Source organism: Ips typographus, linkage group LG4 (assembly GCF_016097725.1).
Source record: "Ips typographus isolate SLU linkage group LG4, UJ_Ityp_2.0, whole genome shotgun sequence".
Taxonomy (NCBI): domain Eukaryota; kingdom Metazoa; phylum Arthropoda; class Insecta; order Coleoptera; family Curculionidae; genus Ips; species Ips typographus.
Window position 1 is genome coordinate 11,990,838 of NC_138425.1, and position 18,495 is coordinate 12,009,332.

The 18,495-nt window shown below is 34.7% G+C and overlaps 1 protein-coding gene and 1 non-coding gene across 6 annotated transcripts in view; one reads left to right on the forward strand and one right to left on the reverse strand.

The window, feature by feature from the left end:
* Positions 1-633: 633 nt before the first annotated feature.
* heph (polypyrimidine tract-binding protein 1 heph) overlaps positions 634-18,495 on the forward strand; it is a 128,306-nt gene continuing 110,444 nt past the window's right edge. The window contains exon 1 of one of the 5 annotated variants that reach the window (XM_081979223.1): positions 634-951. The gene's annotated coding sequence lies outside the window, so the exon portion shown is untranslated. The remainder of the gene's footprint in view (positions 952-18,495) is intronic. The other 4 variants (XM_081979217.1, XM_081979218.1, XM_081979219.1 and 1 more) reach the window with 4 other exon arrangements.
* On the reverse strand, positions 16,724-16,796 carry TRNAA-AGC (transfer RNA alanine (anticodon AGC)). Its single transcript has one exon. It is a non-coding gene; the product is annotated as a tRNA-Ala (tRNA).

The window sequence follows — 18,495 nt, forward strand, 5'->3', positions numbered from 1 at the left end:
AATTTTCCGTTTCCAAGACAATTTTTAAGTTGGGTTGGGTTAGTTTTGGGACTTTGACCGTAATAACATGTAATAAAGTGCTTGTTCCAAATTTGATCAATATTGCTCCAACGGTCTGACAGTTATGACAAAAAAAAACGATTTTTTAAACAGAAATTTGAAGGACTGTATTTTCCTTAGGAAGCACTTTTCAGGAAAATGACATAATGAATGTCAACTTATTTTTTAATTGGCTATGGATTGGTGAATTATTGACATTTAAAACTGGACCACCCTGTATACATTACTGTTTAAAATCATAATATCGTACTCGAACCTATCGAGGTTCGCTATTACTGCGGGTACTACCATTCATCGGATTCCGCGAATGGTTAAAAGGCTGAATCATCAAAAAAAATTACGCCGCGACCATGCAACCTGTTGCACTTTCCGTTCTTCGGTCGAGTCGTACCGTTGGTTTAATCGGCGGGTACTGTGGAGGTACCACCGCAAGCCCGGTTCACACATACACACACATGGAACAGGTAAAACAGTCGAATTCCCGATGATGGTCTGTCTGTGCTTTTTTTTTATCGTGCTTCGTCCTGTTTCGACGGATTTCGAGAGGTCTCGCACACACATGGACTCAGCCCGTATGGCGCGTCGCGTCGGTGTATGTTCGTCTTAACGCCGGAATTTTGTTTAGTTTGGACTGGCATCATCATCATCAGTGTTTCGGTGGTACTATTCCGTACCGTTTCGTTGATTTTGGTTGTTTTAAAGCCGCGCAACGGTTTTTTTTTTGCTATCGTTATTACTGGTTAATTAAACGATTGCCGGTGTTTGCAGTACCGCCAAGTTTCAAAGTTTGTATAGTGTGACAGTGCCCGTTTTTGTTTTGTTTGGATTAAATAAGCCTTTCTGATTGGGACGCCCAGCACGGATTTCCGGTGTGGTGAATCTCCAGCTCAGGTAGTTTTTTCTTGGTATATTTTTTGAAATTTTATAACATTAATAATGTGGGAACCTTGCAGTATTTTATTAATGACTGAGAAACTTGATTGGTTGATTCCTTAATTAACGTTCATCATCACTGCTAACAGAGTACTAGTTAAGCGTGTCCAATGGATTATTCACAGCTATTGTTTTATTCACCTTAAACCCACTTACTAGATTTTTTCTAACTTCCTTTTAAAAAGCAAATGGTTTTTAAGCATGGTTTTGATTTCTTAAACTCTTCTAGTACTTTGCAGTAGTACTCTAACCACAATACCAAATAAAACTTAATTAGCATCGCATACGATCCTACACAAGAAGATGTAGGTGATTGCGTTTTGGGAATTGTTATTATTATTATTAGAAAATAGGAAAAATTCAATTTTTTCCGTGTTAATTACTGTTTTATGCATTGTTGCGCAACTGGTGTGCTGCCTGATGCGCATCACATCTCTCAATTACATCATACATAATTTTTCTATTATATGCGGTAGTTGCATTTTTGCAACATTGTTGATTGTCTAAGATATATTGGAAAGTATCTTGGCGTATACAAATTCATAAAATTTGTTTTTCTCAGGTACTACTCTAGATTTTTTAGATTCACAAAAAGTGTTTTAGCATTGGCAAACTACTTTGCAAAATTTAAAGTTTATTTGCCTAGACATACAAATACGAAAATATCAAAAAATAGACAGAAATCCCATGATAGGAAGTAGGAAGAGACAACCAAAGCAAATCAATGATGTAGACAAAGATGAACTTTGTAAGTGACATGTGTCAGTATGCCAAAACGAATGTAACGTCATTCAACAGTTGGTCACGTGACCAACCAAAAATGGCATTTTTTGTCAACATTTTCAATTTTATTTTTTGGTTCCAATGCACAGTAAAGGGTATATTCAAACCAAAGAACCTTAAATTTGGTGAAATACGTGCAAAAAAAGTACTTTAAATTTTTTCATTTTTCATAAAAATTGAAAGAATGGGGGGTATAGGGGTCTTTTTTAACTACTTTTAGAGATTCAGTATCTCGGTAAAATGACAAGTTAGAGTTGCGTGTCTTGGCTCATTTTGTAGTATTTTTTGTTCCTTTTCTAATAGCGATTTAGCAAAATCGATCAAAGTTCAAATAAAAAAGTTACAACATTTCAAAAATTGAAAAAATCACATTTTTGGTCAAAAGTGCAAATTTGGCAAATTTTTATTTTGCTCCATAAGTAAATCACACACCTTTACAGTGTAAAATTACTTATGAAATTCCGTAAGAATATAACATTTTAACCAAAATACGCCTTTGATATCGTTAGGCAACCAGCATAACTTTGGAGAATTTACCAGAGAAGCAATTTAAAAATCCAAATACTACAGAAATTCCTTGCAAAAGTTCCAATTGTCTACAACAGACTTTTCCTACTTGTAGAAAGTCCGGCAAAAGGTTGAAAACTTGGAGTGACTCTTTGAAGAGTTCAGTAATTGCTCAAATAGGAGCTATTATTGTGGTGTATTGAAGAAAATAAAGACTGAAAAATGCTAACTTTCAGTCATTTTCTGGTAAATCGAGCTCAGAGCAGTTCTCTGCATACATTAGTGTCAAGATACAGGTATGATGGTATATAGAAACTACACCAAGCTTTCATTCCTTACTTAAGTTTTGACAAGAAAAGACTATCTGCAAACAAAACAAAAAACCTTCTTGCATGATTTGGAAAAGTATTGTTAAACGAACTTTTCCAGGAGAAGATGGTACTTTACCAAAAAAGCTTTTTTCTGAACAACTTAGAAAACTAGAAAATATCGAACGTTTTATGCTTTCTGGGCCTATTACAAATTTCAGGTCCTATTCTTTTAGGCCAGAATGTTAAGCTGAAATGGTGTAATATAGTGGTGAACTTAATGGTGAGTTTATAGCGTTAAATTCCGTAAATTTCCATACGTAACTGGATAAATCAAAGACTATTTGGCCTTTAGCCGTAATCCAGTTGACCATAATATCAGATTTAATGCCGTGCAGCGCATAACCTATTAAACGGTATGATGGCTTGATGGGGAAGATACGTGCTTTATATTGTAGCTGAATGCTTTACGGCCGGGAACCGCAAAAGCCATTTCAGACCGTAAACCTAAAATTTCCGGACACACACACGTGCTGCTTTCCAGAAATGTACACGCTAAACTGGAAAAATTACATATGCAAAACAATTTATGCATTAACCGGCGGCGTTTTAAGGTAATGAAAGCTTTTTGTAATACGTTTTCTCACTAAATTATTTAAAACGGGTGTAATGAAAATTCGCCAGAGCGTTTACACGGGTAAACGTAATAATGTTTAATCAATTTTAAATGCGCTATAATTTCGTCCAGTCTTCAAAAATGGAAAGGTTCTGTTAACCGTCTTTTCTTTCTCATCAGTTGAGATGCTGTATAAGTATGAAATGTAGTAAATTTAATTCAGAATGGTACTGCAACCAAAACTTCAGGATCACAAAAAATGCTTTTAAAGCCTCTTGTTACGATCCAGACTAAAATTTAATGTTATTTAGTAATTTAACTCGGAATTTGCCAACAAATGGTTTGCACTAAATTTAGAAATTTAAAAATACTAAACACTAGGTAATCTGTGATAACCAAAACTAAAATTTATCTTCTAGCTAGATTTACGCACAACATAACAAGTCAATTAAATTATTAATTTAGCCTTTCTCCCGAAGCCTTCAGGGCTTCAGGGGTTAAGTTCCATAATTAGAGGGTCCTCAAACAACAAAGACACAAAACCCCCATTAAAACCAACCAGATATGTATATTATACGCCGGTATCGGAGCATGGGTTTATCTAAAGCAGATTTGTTTGTTTTACTAACTACACCCCGGCATAAAGTATTTCAGGTAAGTCAACAAAAACTAAAGGGTCGAAGAGCCGAAATTGAAGCTTTATTTTCGGCTTCATTATGAGTGAATTGAGCCAGTTTTGGGATATAGAAAAAGTTAGTTACACCTGTTTGTAGATTATCTCTTGGCAATCAACACAACATATCGAGAACGGTGTGAAAAACCTCATTTACGCAAATTAAGGCAGCGTTAACGATAACGGTTCGTTTTCGTGTTGGAAATTAAATGTTATTTCCAGTTTTTACAGCCCCCGGGCGTTACGGAATTAAACCGCTTCATAAAAATAAAAGTTAGCAATAAAGATCATCATTTATTTGACTAGCGATTTCGAGGGGAGACCGATAAATCGACAGATCAAAACATCGCGTATAATTTCCCTGGAACGTCAGTTCAATTGCTACACACACACACAGTTTATTCGAACGGTCCGGAAAATAAAATGCCATTTAGTTTACTAAGCTTTTACGATTGTTTTATTGCCCCTGCTAAGACGATAAATCTGTACCATTGTTTTCGAACTAGGCAAATTATAATGGCAGGCTTTCTGCTGATATATTCGCTGATAAACGTAATACAAGTTGGTCAGCATTTTTGCAAAAAACATTAATTTTAAAAATTTGACATAACAGAACTTTGAAACTGTCATTGAAATGTAGTATTTATTAACACATATTTTATATTTGTCTTTGTTATCAGATACTAGTGAGAAGAAAGTCATTAAGATCTACAAACTAGAATAAAGTTAAAATTTGGTTAGAATAAACTTGGTTAAGCTGGTCAATTGCTCCGAAATGCTGATGTCAAAAGCCAGCCTATTTAAAGAGGAACTAAGTTTTATCAGGAGTAGAAAGCAAGATGAGAAGAACTTGTCGACATGATTGAGCTGGCAATTGCCTAGAAATTTTGAAAGAAGATTGATTGATTGATGTCAAAAGCCAACATATATTTTAAAGAAAAATTCAGTTTTATCAGGGTCAGAAGGAAGATCGAAGGAACCTGTTGGAATGACTGAACTGGCTAATTGCTTAATAATTTTAAAGAAAGACTGACTGGTTGATATTAAAGACATTTGAAAAAATTAGTCTCGTTTAGTCAGTGTTGAACTGCTTGAGCAGGCTAAATTCCCAGAAATCTAAAAAGAAGACTGATATTGATCAATGTCAAAAAACCAATATATTAAAAAAAAATTAATTATCACCCACAGAAAAGTAGAGGGGAAGAGTATGTTGAATTGCTTGAGCTGGGTGATAGCTCAGAAATTTTAAAAGAAGTCTGAGTGATCGGTATTGGAAAGCAGCATATTTTAAAGAAGAATTAAATATTGTCCGCATCAGAAAAGAAGAGCGGAAGATTGAGCTGGCTAAATGGGAATATATATAGGGTAGTTTGACAGTTTGAACACTTTTTAGGTTAGGTTAACATTCATCTACTAAAAATAGATATTCTCTTCTTCACAATTTGACTTCCTGTTTGCAATAAAGGACAACAGAGGCGGAATTAGTATTAGTTTACACAATGAACATTAAAATCAACCATGAAACATTAGCTTGAAAACATTTTAGCGGCAGCTGGCTTGTCGTTTATTAATTTATTGTTTGAGACGTTTATATTTAGGTTTTTAATAGACTGATGCAACCAGAATTCGCTTATAGACATGTAAAATTGGCGGTTTTACGATGGTTCTTTCAAGTTTTATAGGAACGACCCCGGGGATATATTGCGCTTCGGGCGCTAAATAACTGTACAGATGTTCCGTGCGTTTAGTAAACAAAGTAATAAAGTGTCGTCGCTCATGAACAGTTATCTAGGCATATTCATTGCTCGAAGAATCGGCCGATGCAGATTTATTAAAGTAATTAATCTGCGCAAAGAAGAGTCTGAGGCGCGTTTTTAAGAATTATTGCCACAGAACGATGTATAAGCCAGCCTTGAGTCTAGGTCAAGTTGTGCATAATCATCGATTACGCGGTTGGTTATTTTTACTTTTATTATTATTTTTATAAAACCGAAAGAGGATTTATTATTGCGTGGAAAAGTTGTTAATTCCACACCAACTCACCTTGATGTTATGGTAATTTCCGAAATAACAAAGTAAACCTTTTATATTGTCGACAATCTCTCGAAGGAGTCACGTCATCACTGTTAACGATTTCAGAAACATCATTCAATATTTGTTTTACAAATTATTACGCATTGGTTATGAACGGGTGTGGAGAACCTGTAAAAGCACATTGCTGTTTGAATCATTTACGTACTATGTGAGTATAACTTCCTGGAATTTGATAACAATCATGCATAATACACAGTAATTTTTGAAATTTTATTGATGGCCAGAAGTTTCAACAAGTGTTCTAACCCTTAGAAAAATCGTTTATAATGGACAGAAGTTTCTAAATACTATCAAATATCTCCTAAAAATTGTCAGAGGACTCAACTGTCCTAAAGCTTCGAAAAATAGTTCAGAATAGCCAAAAGCCTTTTCAAGTGTTCTAACCCTTAGATATATCGTTTATAAGGGACAGAGGTTTCTAAATATTATCCAAAACCTCCTATAAAAACTGTCCTATGAAAAATTGTTCCAAAGCCTCTAAATACTATTCAAAACGTCCCAAAAATTATCAGAGGGCTCTACAAATGTCCCAAACCTCAGAAAAATCGTTTATAATGACCAAACGCTTCTTACACTTACGAAGATCCTAAAAAGTCCTCCTCAGGTTAAAAATTTGACCTACTAACGTAATTCCATTTGAAAAACTTTTCTTCGTTTAATGACACTTTAATTAACGTTTCCTGTTATGGACTTAGTGGAACTTATACACTCTGACACTATTTAATAATGACAAACCATTTTCCCTTTAATAATAATTGAGAAACAAGCCAAAGGAGAATTAATAATCACACTAAAACAGACATTACACATTAACGGGGCCGAACTGAAACGTGCCTCGTGACGTCACACGACATTAATTCGTTTTGGTTTTCTTGCAAACTTAAATTGCTGATAAATTCGTTATGACTTGTCAGAAAATGCAGAACCGTTTTTCATAATGTAATTAATCAATTTAACAAAATAAGAAAGTGTACAAATGACATATTTATGCTAATAAGTAATTAACCAATATCCCTGTTGGAGTAGAATAAAATCGAAAGTGAAAAATTTGGTTTTCATCTCTCCAGCTCAAATTTCACTCACCAATAACCCATTAATGAACTTCCTGTTCTAGACTGGCACATTTAGGAATGCTTTTTGCTTTTATCCAGCTATGTAATCTAAAACTCTGATACAGAAACCGATCGCGTTTCCAAAACATGCAAAACGTGCCGGAAACTGTTGCTTGCTTTAAATGGGTCACGCTCTGTTGCTGGTCGGGCTTGTTGCTTCCGAACTCCCCCGCCAATGCTTGTTGCTTCTGGGGTAACTGGTGGCACCCTTTATCTGTATCATTTTTTGTATTTTTATCAAAACTGATTTGAAGTTTGTAACAGATACACATAAGTTAGATGGGTTTGGGTAAGCCTTTATAACTCGGTACATAATCGATCCTCCAGGACCCCGGGGTCCCCGGTAATAAGGAGTGAGTTATTTACGTCGCCGGGGGTCCATTTATTTACTTTTAATAGGAATTTCTGCGGCTTTATTGCCAAAATAAATCGGCTGAACGAGATCCCGAAGCCGCCAAATTAAAATACCCGTAAAATATTGACGGTGCACCTGGATCGTTTATGTATAGGTGTATGTGTAATATTTTAGAGCCAGAACATGTGTCTCTGTTTAGAGCTCTATTATAACTCAATCTGAGCTAAAGTTAATTAATTTTTTTTTGGGTGATTTGTTACAAGTACCGTTTAGTATAAATAAAAAGTAACTTTGAGCTTATCTGACTGGTTGGAAAAAACATGTGGCAAATAAATTAGCGGAATTAAAGTAAAGCGCTAATGTTCTGGCACTGGTTCAACATGGAAATGAAATGGGCAAAAGATAATGCATATTTTTTGTTCGTTTACATTTGAGGCGGCTTAATGTTTACGTTTGAATTGAAATTAATGGACGAGAGAAAAGTTTTACAATTACTGATTCCAAGAGTGACAGTATTAATGCTGACAGTGTTATTACGTCTATAAGGTAAACGAACTGTGTTGTGTGTGTTAGGCAACTGACAACTAGGTATATTATACTATAAATAATTGATTTGAAGGAATTTTTCGACACTAATTCTGACCTGAAGGATTTCGCCCATAAATTCGGTCAAATTGCACATTTTCAAATTTGGCTAATATCTATTTTGGGACGTAAACTAGCGTTTGTAAAGTGAGGTTCTGCGAACGGCAGACATTAATTTAAATAAATTAACATCACAACCGACATTATGTCATCAGGACCGTCAGGGTCAGGGGACCAGTTTTGTTGAATTAAATTAGGCATATCATTGTCGACGAGTCAGGCGAGAGAAGATGGCCTGGTAACAAAACGCGGAGAGTTTTGCCTGAATTGACGTAATTTATTCATAACATTTCGTTTCGGCACACGTGACGCAATGGTGAATTATAAAACAGGCAGAAAATGATGGTCAAGGAATGAATCAAAATTCTTGTCTCAGAATGTCAGAAGAAATTTCAGTCAAGATCAAATTGCTTTGCTGATAGTTTATAAAACAAGGTTTACGTGAAATATGTAATATTTCAAATAATTATTTTGTGTAATAAGTGGTGAAAGGTGTAAGGCTCTTCTCTTGAAAATTTTAGGCACTTAGCAAGCTGAATCATTTCAACATACTTTTCTACTCGTTTCTTGGAAATTTTAGACTCTTAGCCAGTTCAAACATGCCAAAGCATTTTTCTACTCTCGTCTTGAAAATTTTAGGTTAGGGCAAGAAGGGCATTGGGCGGGCAGTGAATAAAAATTCAGTAAAAGCTAAAACTTACATTTTCCTAGCAAATGCTTAGTATGCAGTGAATAAAAATAAGTATTAGGTTTTACTAAAAATGCAATTAGCAAAAGCTAAAGTTTTTAGCATTGTCTAAACATGGTGTGAAAAAAAGTAAGCAATTACTAAGAATATTAAGGAAAAGCTTACATTATTGCAAGCTTGTTAAACCCTGTCTTAAAAATTTAGTATTGTTAAACAGTTTGGCAGAAATAACTGCATTTATGAATATAAGATCTGTAAAATTTTATCCCGAAAGAAAAGAAAGTCGGCCCGAAGAATACCACGGTCTGTATAGATTTAGTGAAGAAAATGTTGAGTGAATAGCTAACCATTTTTTGGAGCCAAAAGTGGAGACTAGAGGGGGTGCATTGAGTCCAAAAAAACAAATGCAAATATTTTTGCGATTTTTAAGTGATCCTGGATTTCAAATAGGGATCGGAAAAGAAGAAGGAGTTCATAGAACAACAATATGTAAAACGATATCTAACGTTTTACCAAAAATAGTTGAAAAGGCAGGAATTTGGATTAAATTTCCTACAGAAAACTCGACTGACCAGGCAATCAACAAATGGGCAGAGTTGTATAGATTTCCCTGTGCTTTTGGTGCAATTGATTGCACTCATGTACCAATAATAAAGCCATCGCCACATGGTGACGAGTATATCAATAGGAAAGGCTGGTGGTATAAATGTGCAAGCAACTTGTGACGGAAAAGAATGTTTTACATCCGTAGATGCTCAATGGCCTGGCTCGGTGCACGACAGTCGTATTTTAAGAAGATCAAACATTTTTGGTATGATGAGAAGACGTCAACAGAACTATGGACTTTTGTTAGGCGATGAAGGGTACGGCATAACGCCATGGCTATTAACACCGTATAGAAACACCGCCACACCTCAAGAAATAGCGTATAATAATTTACATAAAAGAGAGCGCGTTATTATAGAACGCTGTTTCGGACAACTAAAACGTCGATTCCCTGTTTTGCAACATCAGATACGATTGAACATTGACAAAATTCCGTCAGTAATCGTCAGCGCTGTGGTTCTGCATAATGTTGCTAAGTATTTAAATGACCAATTACCAAATGACGAAGAAGAAGTAGCCGCCGAGGATCACGATGGTGAAGAAGTTGTGGAAGATAATGATGAGCTGAACAACGACCGTCAGCGTGGTCAACAGAGACGAGAAGAAATAAAAAATATAGTTTTTCAATTGCAGTTGTAAATATACTACTAAGTACGATACCATATAATATCAAAAGACAACATGAATATTAATAAGTAATAAGAAAAACAAACAAGATACTTGAAGGAGGATTTTGGTTTATATTTGTATATTGTAGTCATGAAATAGAATATGAAACACATCACGAAAACAATTTATTCATTTATTTATAAATTTCTGAACAACAAATTATTTCTTTCTTCAATTTGGTTTCCATTTTCTTTTTGTATTTTTTCCAGCAATAATTTTTCCTTTTCCTTTTGAACCCTTATTAGTTCCAGCTGTTCCAACAATACCAGTCGTTGGAGCTCTGTATTGGACAAATTTGAGGTTTCGTCTGTTTCCTTAAATTTGGTTCTTCTGGTAACTGGAGACTTATTAGCAGGTGAAGGCCGAACATGAGGTGGAGGTGGAATAAAATCTTCAGTTTTGGACGTTGATGGCTGAGGTTGTTCCATCACAGCACAGATCCTGTCGACATTGCACCTGAAATAATTTTTTACACACATTACATACATTATTCGGCGAAAAAATACTTAATTTTGCTTTTACATCTTCATACCATTTATTTGTTTTTCTAGCCATACTTTATTACCTACTTGGTACTTTTTGAAAAACAGGATTTTCTTGTCCTGTTTAAAATAATTTTCTTATTTCCCGTTGCAGCTTTGTCCGTATTTTTCTTCAACTCGGTCTTCATATTTTGGATTTTCTTTTTTAGTTGTTTTTCAGTTAAATCCCTTCCAATTTGGAAAATATATTTTTGGTGGATTTCTTTGTATGCTTGTTCTTTTTTCTCTTTTATTTTAGGAACTTCCGATTTATTAAATATAATATTATAGCTTCCCAAAATTTCCATCAATTTCAAGTTGGACGAAATTTTTGCAGGAACTTCCTCCGCCAAAAAATCACTTCTAGAATTTTCTGAATCACTACTCATTTTGAACGTAAACCGATAGCACTCGTTAATGATACTGGTTTAAAAAGTTTTCATGTGCTCGATACAGTCTATCGACAGGTATCTCTCTCTCTTAATATAAATATAGGCCTTATCAGTAAAAACATGTTTTTTTGGAAGATTTACCAAATAAGAACTTTAAGTAACTACTTAAAATATCTAGATTTTCCTAGTAAGTAAAAGCAAAAGGTTATTCACTTCAATTTCAGCAAATGCTATTAGCAAAAGCTAAATCTACCTAGTAAAAGCTAAAGCTTATACTTCATACTAAAAGGAAAAGCTTAGCTTTTATTCACTCGGCCCATGTGGTCCTACATTTTTTTAATATTTATATTAAAAGAGCCCGCACCGTGGCACAATACCACAGTGATAAGTCGTAATTATTAAACATTAAGTTAAGACTGTCATCTACATAAAATTACAAATAATACCAACATGATAAAGTGGGAAAAGAAAACAAAAAAGAAATTAAGAAAACCGTTCATTAAAAGTAAAACAATAAAAGTCATCTAATAAAAAAGGTTTTAAAGGAAGTCAAAAGAACCCTTTTCCAACGGAGGGTATTCAAATAAAGAAATTAAAATTTTCATTATTTAGGTTTAAACGAAATGGCTTTCCTTCTCTCTTTGCCTGTTGATTAATTAAAATCAAATCGAAACGGCTCGAATGGATGAAAGCAACCCCTGCCGTCCTTTTTTCCCTACATAGAAGGGTTTTTGTCGCTTTTTAATTTTGTCGTTAATAAACCGTTTCAGCTGAATTGATATTAAGCGCGTCGATCACTAATTTACTTGCTAAAATTGATTAGTGTTTGAGGTGAAATCGCAGGTGGGCGGAATCGCGGATTAAAATAAAATTTATAGCGCTCTAATAAACGCCACAGGAAAATATAAACAAACGATCCATCACTGTTTGAAATAAAAAGTGCGGAAAATCCGTTAAAATCTGTTGACGAAATCCGTTTTAATAATAGACAAATGTTTTGCAACAATATTTAAAATCGGTTGTCACGACTGGAAATTGAGTCGACGTCAATAACTATTTTGGAGTAAAATTTTAACATGTTAAACTGGAGTTTTTCTAGAAATAGAAGGCGTCGTGGCGCCATTCCCGGCCTCAAATCTCTTTTAAAACCCAATCGGCCGGAAATCCAATAAAAACCTCAAGAAAGGAGGTGAAGCGAGGGAGTCGAAGGCGCCTCCATAATTCCATTTCGACGTCGTCAAACATTCGATGCGCTATTGTAAAAATCAACAAGTCCTCGCGGGAAACTAGAATTATCCTTTGGGACGAAAAAAAAAATGCAACTAGTGTCGAGTAATTTATTTCTGCTTTTCTTCACTTTCCACTGAAATTAATGTAACAGACATAAAAAGTTAAAATTTAGCTTGAGATTTAAATATAGCTCATCGACACATTAGCTCAGTCGGATTTTATGGGTGGAATTGATTATCAAATTAACATTAACAGGCTTCTGGCATACAAGAGCGGAAACAGCGCCCGGTAAATCTATTTTTACGGAATTTATAAAAATAGGAAACTGTCGTAAAAACAACGGGAGGGACGAGGGGGACGTTTGTATGTTAAATATTACCCACGATACCGTCGGAGATGTTAATAAAACTCGCTGACAGAACAATTTAAACTTTTGCACTAAATAGACGAAAGTTTCGTGACAACGTGTGTCTCCAGTTAATTTTTTATGAGGGAAACTTTATCAAAACTTTTTGCCGCGGTATGTATCGCGTTTTGAAATTCCTAATCTGCTGCCAATAAATTATGGTAAAAAGTTATCGGGAAAAGGACGGAAATTTTCCCCTGCCCGATAGTTTTAATCTTTGCCAAAGTAGTTAATCTTCAGGCTGGTCCTTAGGGAAACGGAACTCTTAATTCGAAAGTTTTACCTTTTGCGGTTGGGTTAAAGATTAATGTAAATGTCAAAGCTTACAGATTGCCAAAATAGCCAGAAGAAGTTGGTAAATCGGAGGCAAGTTCAATAATTTTGATAAGACAAAACGAAAAGCTGCACAATTTAAACTTTCGCAAGTTAAACAGAGACATAACATATGGTTTTAATGGTGGAAGTGTTTCCTAGTTAACTGAATTTTTGTTGAAATTTCTGTCATTTAATTAATTCTATGTCAGTAATAATGCAGTCCATGTAAACCGGAAAAACCTTGTTGGAAAACCGTTCAAAAATCTCCCAAGTGGTTAATTAATTATAATAAATGCGGTCTGAAAACTTCACAACTGGTAAATATTGGCTTTAGACAGACATTCGCCGTTTATTTGCTCGTATACGAGTAAGTAGCTTCTACTTGCTTGAAACCAATATTGTTTTTCTTTTTACGTATGCAAAAGGTCAGTGGGACACTGGATGGGTCATTGTCAATACTCGAATATAATTACTAATTGAACCTTTTCCTTTAAAAAGATGTGAAATAGTATATTCTTTAACGTAATGATGATTATTATTGTTTAATAAAGTATATTGAGCGTGTATAATGATGAAAACCTGACTGAAAACATTTCATGACATGACTCTTCATGAACTATTTCCAGAAGTGCATAATGAACAATGATTTCTAATTTGGAATTTACTGGGAGGTATAAAATTGATACATTATTTACACTCTACAGTGTAAATAGCCAATTACGCATAGTTTTCCGTAATGACCCTCTTTACGCAGAGTTGTAAAAAAACGCACAGTTGAAAAAATTGCAGTTTTAAGGACTGGCCATAAACTAACAGACTAATTCTGCATATCATGCATATGAGTATAAAAACTATTAGAAGGAGATTATTGCGTACTAGGGCATCATCTGCAATAGAAAACGCGTCAAATAATATTTCTGAAAGTACTACTTCTAATACTAACCTAACCTAACCTAATGGGAGAAATGTAACACTTGCCTAAGACTCAACAAGCAAGAAAACATATACGCCATTTGTTAATAATTATAAGAACAACACTAACAATTATGAAAAAAGACTTTACATACGCGTCTACTTTTCTTTCATTTCATGCGTAAAATGCTTCCTACAACACTAGTTATGTAATATAAAAATCACCTGAAATGAGAATATTATTTGTTGATCGTACCAGAATGAGATTTAACCTGATAACCTCCTTTTATCGAATTCGCAGCGTCCTGGACGACCTGTAGATCTTCGGCCCTATTTATCGGGACGACCTTTGATCACGTGACGTCGGCGTCGGGGCGCAACAGTCGTCGCGACGACCCCGCAATCAACTCCCGTCACGTAATACCGATTGGATAATATTGGCGTTTCGATGAGGGAAACTTTAACCGGAAACGGAAACTTTTCACGTTTGCTTTTTCGCCATAAACCGGAACTTTTGACGCGGTTTAAGAGGGAAATATTAATCTGGTTAGCTACTTCCGAGTGTCTTCGACTACTGCACTTTAACTTTAGAAAATTAATAAACACTAAGTTTGATATTAAGTATGTGGTTTTAAGATTTTACGTTAACTGTAATAAGTCCAAAAGTGGAATAAAGTGCAAAATTGCTACTGAAAATGCCTATTTGTGGTTGGTCCAAATAACTAGAAAAAGAAGATTCAACTTGAATGGGTTAAGTATCATAGGAACTGGAAGAACAGTAAAGCTAATGAGTATCAGAGGCAGGCTCAGAAAGTGTTTACAATTTACAACTTTTTTCGGTTTAAAATTGAAATTAATCAATTTAGATTAATGATGAAACAAGATAGAGTAGAATTGAAAAATGATGACAGCAAGTCGACCCATCGGGGCTGAAACAAAAGAGCGAAACGTGAAGGGATCAAGTCGACTTTATGAAATTGTTTCCTTTTCCCTGGGTATACGTATAGCACGCGTCGCAAAGATGGTTTTAGTTTTGAGCTGCTTTTTGAACTATGAAAAATGCAACAGATAGATCCATCCATCCGTCGTATTCGGTTGTGGCCTATAGGGAATTGGCCGTCGACGATAAATAACGTTTTGCAGAAAAGGTTGTATGAACTTGTCTGAAATTCGTCTTTCAATAAGTTAATATTAAATGTCGTCTTTAACTACAGTAGTAGCTCATAAAAACTGTATAAGCTGGCAGGTTGGAAAAATCACTTTTTCGTATCTTCTTTGAAGCTCTTTAAACTCCGGCACGACTGCAAATATTTAATAACGTTATTAAGTCAGCCTTATAATTTCATGACCAACATATTAAATTTCGTAAAGGCGATTAGAAACTTCAAAGCGGAGTGTGGTGTTTTAAAATTTGCTTTCGGCTTCGGATTCTCCGACTCAGAGGTCCCCGGGACCATCATATTGCCTGTATTACAAGAGCCATTAAATTTCGGTCGGTTTATTAATTTCTTTACGACAAAGTATTTACCAGGATTTAAAGGCACACGCACCGTCAAAAGCGGAATCAACGACAGAAACGCGATTTAATATTTCAGAGGGGCGGAATGAAGAAACGGACTAGAAAAATGGCATCGAGTTGATAGGGCGGCACCCGGGGTTCCCGGAAATATCGGAAAAACGGGACTTCCGGGCGTCAAATGTCCGCAATTTCTCACCCGGATAAATAAGAGAGTGAAACCGGAACTCGTTTCTCTATTCAACTCGGCTTCGAACCATTTCCGAAACTGGATATTTCCGAACTTACAATTTGGATGAAAATCGACATAATCTTTGACGTTCATTTTGTTTAATTTGAGTTTTGTTTTCAGGTGAGAAATTATCACAACAACCTTCTTTCAAAAATTGGAATAATACCAAAATCTCTTTTTATTAAAATTGTTCATTTTGAACTGAAATCGGTAGGTGTTTCAAATAAAAAAGCTACAACCTTCTAGGTTACCTTCTCACAGGTTTTTTACTCAAATAAACTTGTAGACAAAGAAACCTGTTCTTCTTTCTTCAAAGTTTAAACTTATTTGATTTCTGAAAACTGGCTCGTCAAACCTAATTATACATCTATATTATCTTTCATATTGTGGAAAAAAGTAGACTATTCCGAAACATTTGGAATAGCCTGTATAAAGTTTAAACAACATAACCTCATAGAAATGCTAATTAAGTTTTCAATAAACATCAAGACTTGCTCTATCTGTTGCTGATACAGCCAACAGCCAATAACACCGGCTTCGCTCAAGCTGGCAAATCTGAATGAGAATGAAAATCTTGTTACGGATCATCGCATCAGGTTAGTGTTAAAGAGGGTTGTAATCCTTCACTAAACCGTATCTTATGTATTCAGGATGCATATAGGCGTTGATGGGTTATAATCTTGCTCAGGTGTGCAGGATAATCGTTATTTTGCTTCCACCATTGGAGATTATTATCACGTAACTCTAAACCACTTTTAATTTGCGATTGGATCGAATGGATATCAATGTTTAACGTTGAATTCGGAGCATTTAATTAAAATCCTTTTCCCCCCGTGATTTTTATGCATTCGCCCAAAAGTGTTAAATTTCAAAACGGCTAGCTACGAAATAAATTGGAATAATCACACGGCTTCTCTTCGGCCCAAAAAAATTGAATGGTTGTTTTTTTGTTTCCGGCTCGAAATAAAACTGAAAACTGAACGAAATACGATCCGTGCACCATTTAGAAATTGTAGAAATAAACTAGAGGGAAACGCAATGCTGCAGCTTTTGATAAATAGAAACTGAAAAAAAAAACAGTGTTTCATACAAGCACAAGATAAAAAATTAAATTGGTTGGAATTATGTTTCAAAATAAAAAAAAAATGAATGGAGGCGCCGGGTATCGATCCCGGTACCTCTCGCATGCTAAGCGAGCGCTCTACCATCTGAGCTACGCCCCCGTTACTAATTACGAAGTCAAAGCGCAACACTTTCGTTTATTCATTTTTAAAATGATGTAGATTGTAGTGGAATGATGGTGATTTTTTATAAGGTTAACATGTTTATCCACTTTATAATACGATTTTTATCTGTTATGAAGCAATTATATTTATCACTTGACACTCAAGAACCTTAAAAAGCAAGGGATATGAAAAGTGACAGAGCTTAAAATTAAGCATAATAAGACACATTTACTGTTGATTTTAATGATTTTGGTGCTTTTATGCTTCTGTTTCTATACATTTTCCACACCACAATTTTGACAACTCTCTTCTATACTAGAAAGCCTAAAATGTCACTTTTAATGGCGGCGTTATGCCTGCTTTATACCTCCCATTTAAGAATTAAATTAAACTTTCATTTAAACTAAAATTAATTTATCAAAGCTGAAAGTGAACTTACAAGCGAGCCCATTTATACTTTCAATTTACACTAAACTAAAATTAATTTTAAATTAAAGTTAAACCAACTTTATTAAAGTTCGGCTTAATTCGTTTAAATTCGTTGACTTTCGGAACTATCACTGTCATACTTGTCATCACTCATGATGTAAATTGCTCTCTTCTATTGCGATACGTAGTCTATTAGACTTGAATCGTCTATTTCCATAATTGGATTTTTTACCGAAAAAGTGGTTTAAAAACAAATTTTTTAAATTATTTTAATAAAAATTTTCTTTATCCACAAAACACGCGTAATGACGATGACAATAGAAACGTCAACGTCAAACATCAACGTCGAACGTTCAGTAAGTCAAAACAGTCATTTATTTTTCTAATTATTAATTTGTAGTATAAACCTAAACAAGATGTCTTAGTTTAAATATTAATTTTAGTGGAAATTTAAATTTAATTTAATTCTTAAATGGGAGGTATAAAGCAGGCATTAGCGGTTTTCGTTTTATACGCAAACGTATGCAGATGTAGTAAGAAATATGTTTTTTTTTTTAATTATTTTGTGTAGTTGATTGCAAGTTGTGAGTGAAAATCCCTAGAAAAGTCCATTCCTGATCCAGATATGTATAGATAGAGCTTTTTATACACAAAGTCCAGCCTAAACAAATTGGTTACAACATTTGTCCTGCAAAGTACAACACGCAGCAAACTAGTTTAAACACTGTTCAATACAAGAAAATCTGTAAATCCTTGAAACTAAGTAAGCAAAACTGGTAAATGGTTCTTATGTTATTACCAAGAACATTCATTCAAAATTATTTTTGTTGCTCTCACAATGAAGGATACTTTAAAATGTAACTCACATACCTGTGCATGTAACAAGTACCTAATAAGTTTACTGTACTAGAAAGCAGTTGTACTTACCATTGAGTAGGTATAGTGTTGGAGTAAAATCATCTCACTCCAAAGTGTTCAACCACTGTTGAGTTTGCTGTTACAATGTGGCTTGAAAAACTTATGAACGACAGGAAACAAAGATAACTTACGCAAATAACCCCAAGTCTTGATTTTAAACCGTAAAAATTCATCTAATCCTCAAAAAACTCAATTTCCACAATACAAACCAAAGCAAACTGTCACACTACTATTTATTTCTGCCATATTGGAATTTTTGACAGGCACCTTCTAGGTCTAGGCTTTCTAGTCATAGTAGGCGGTGGCCTATCTAACCCCGTTTTCAGATAGTTTCGGATAGCCACCTACA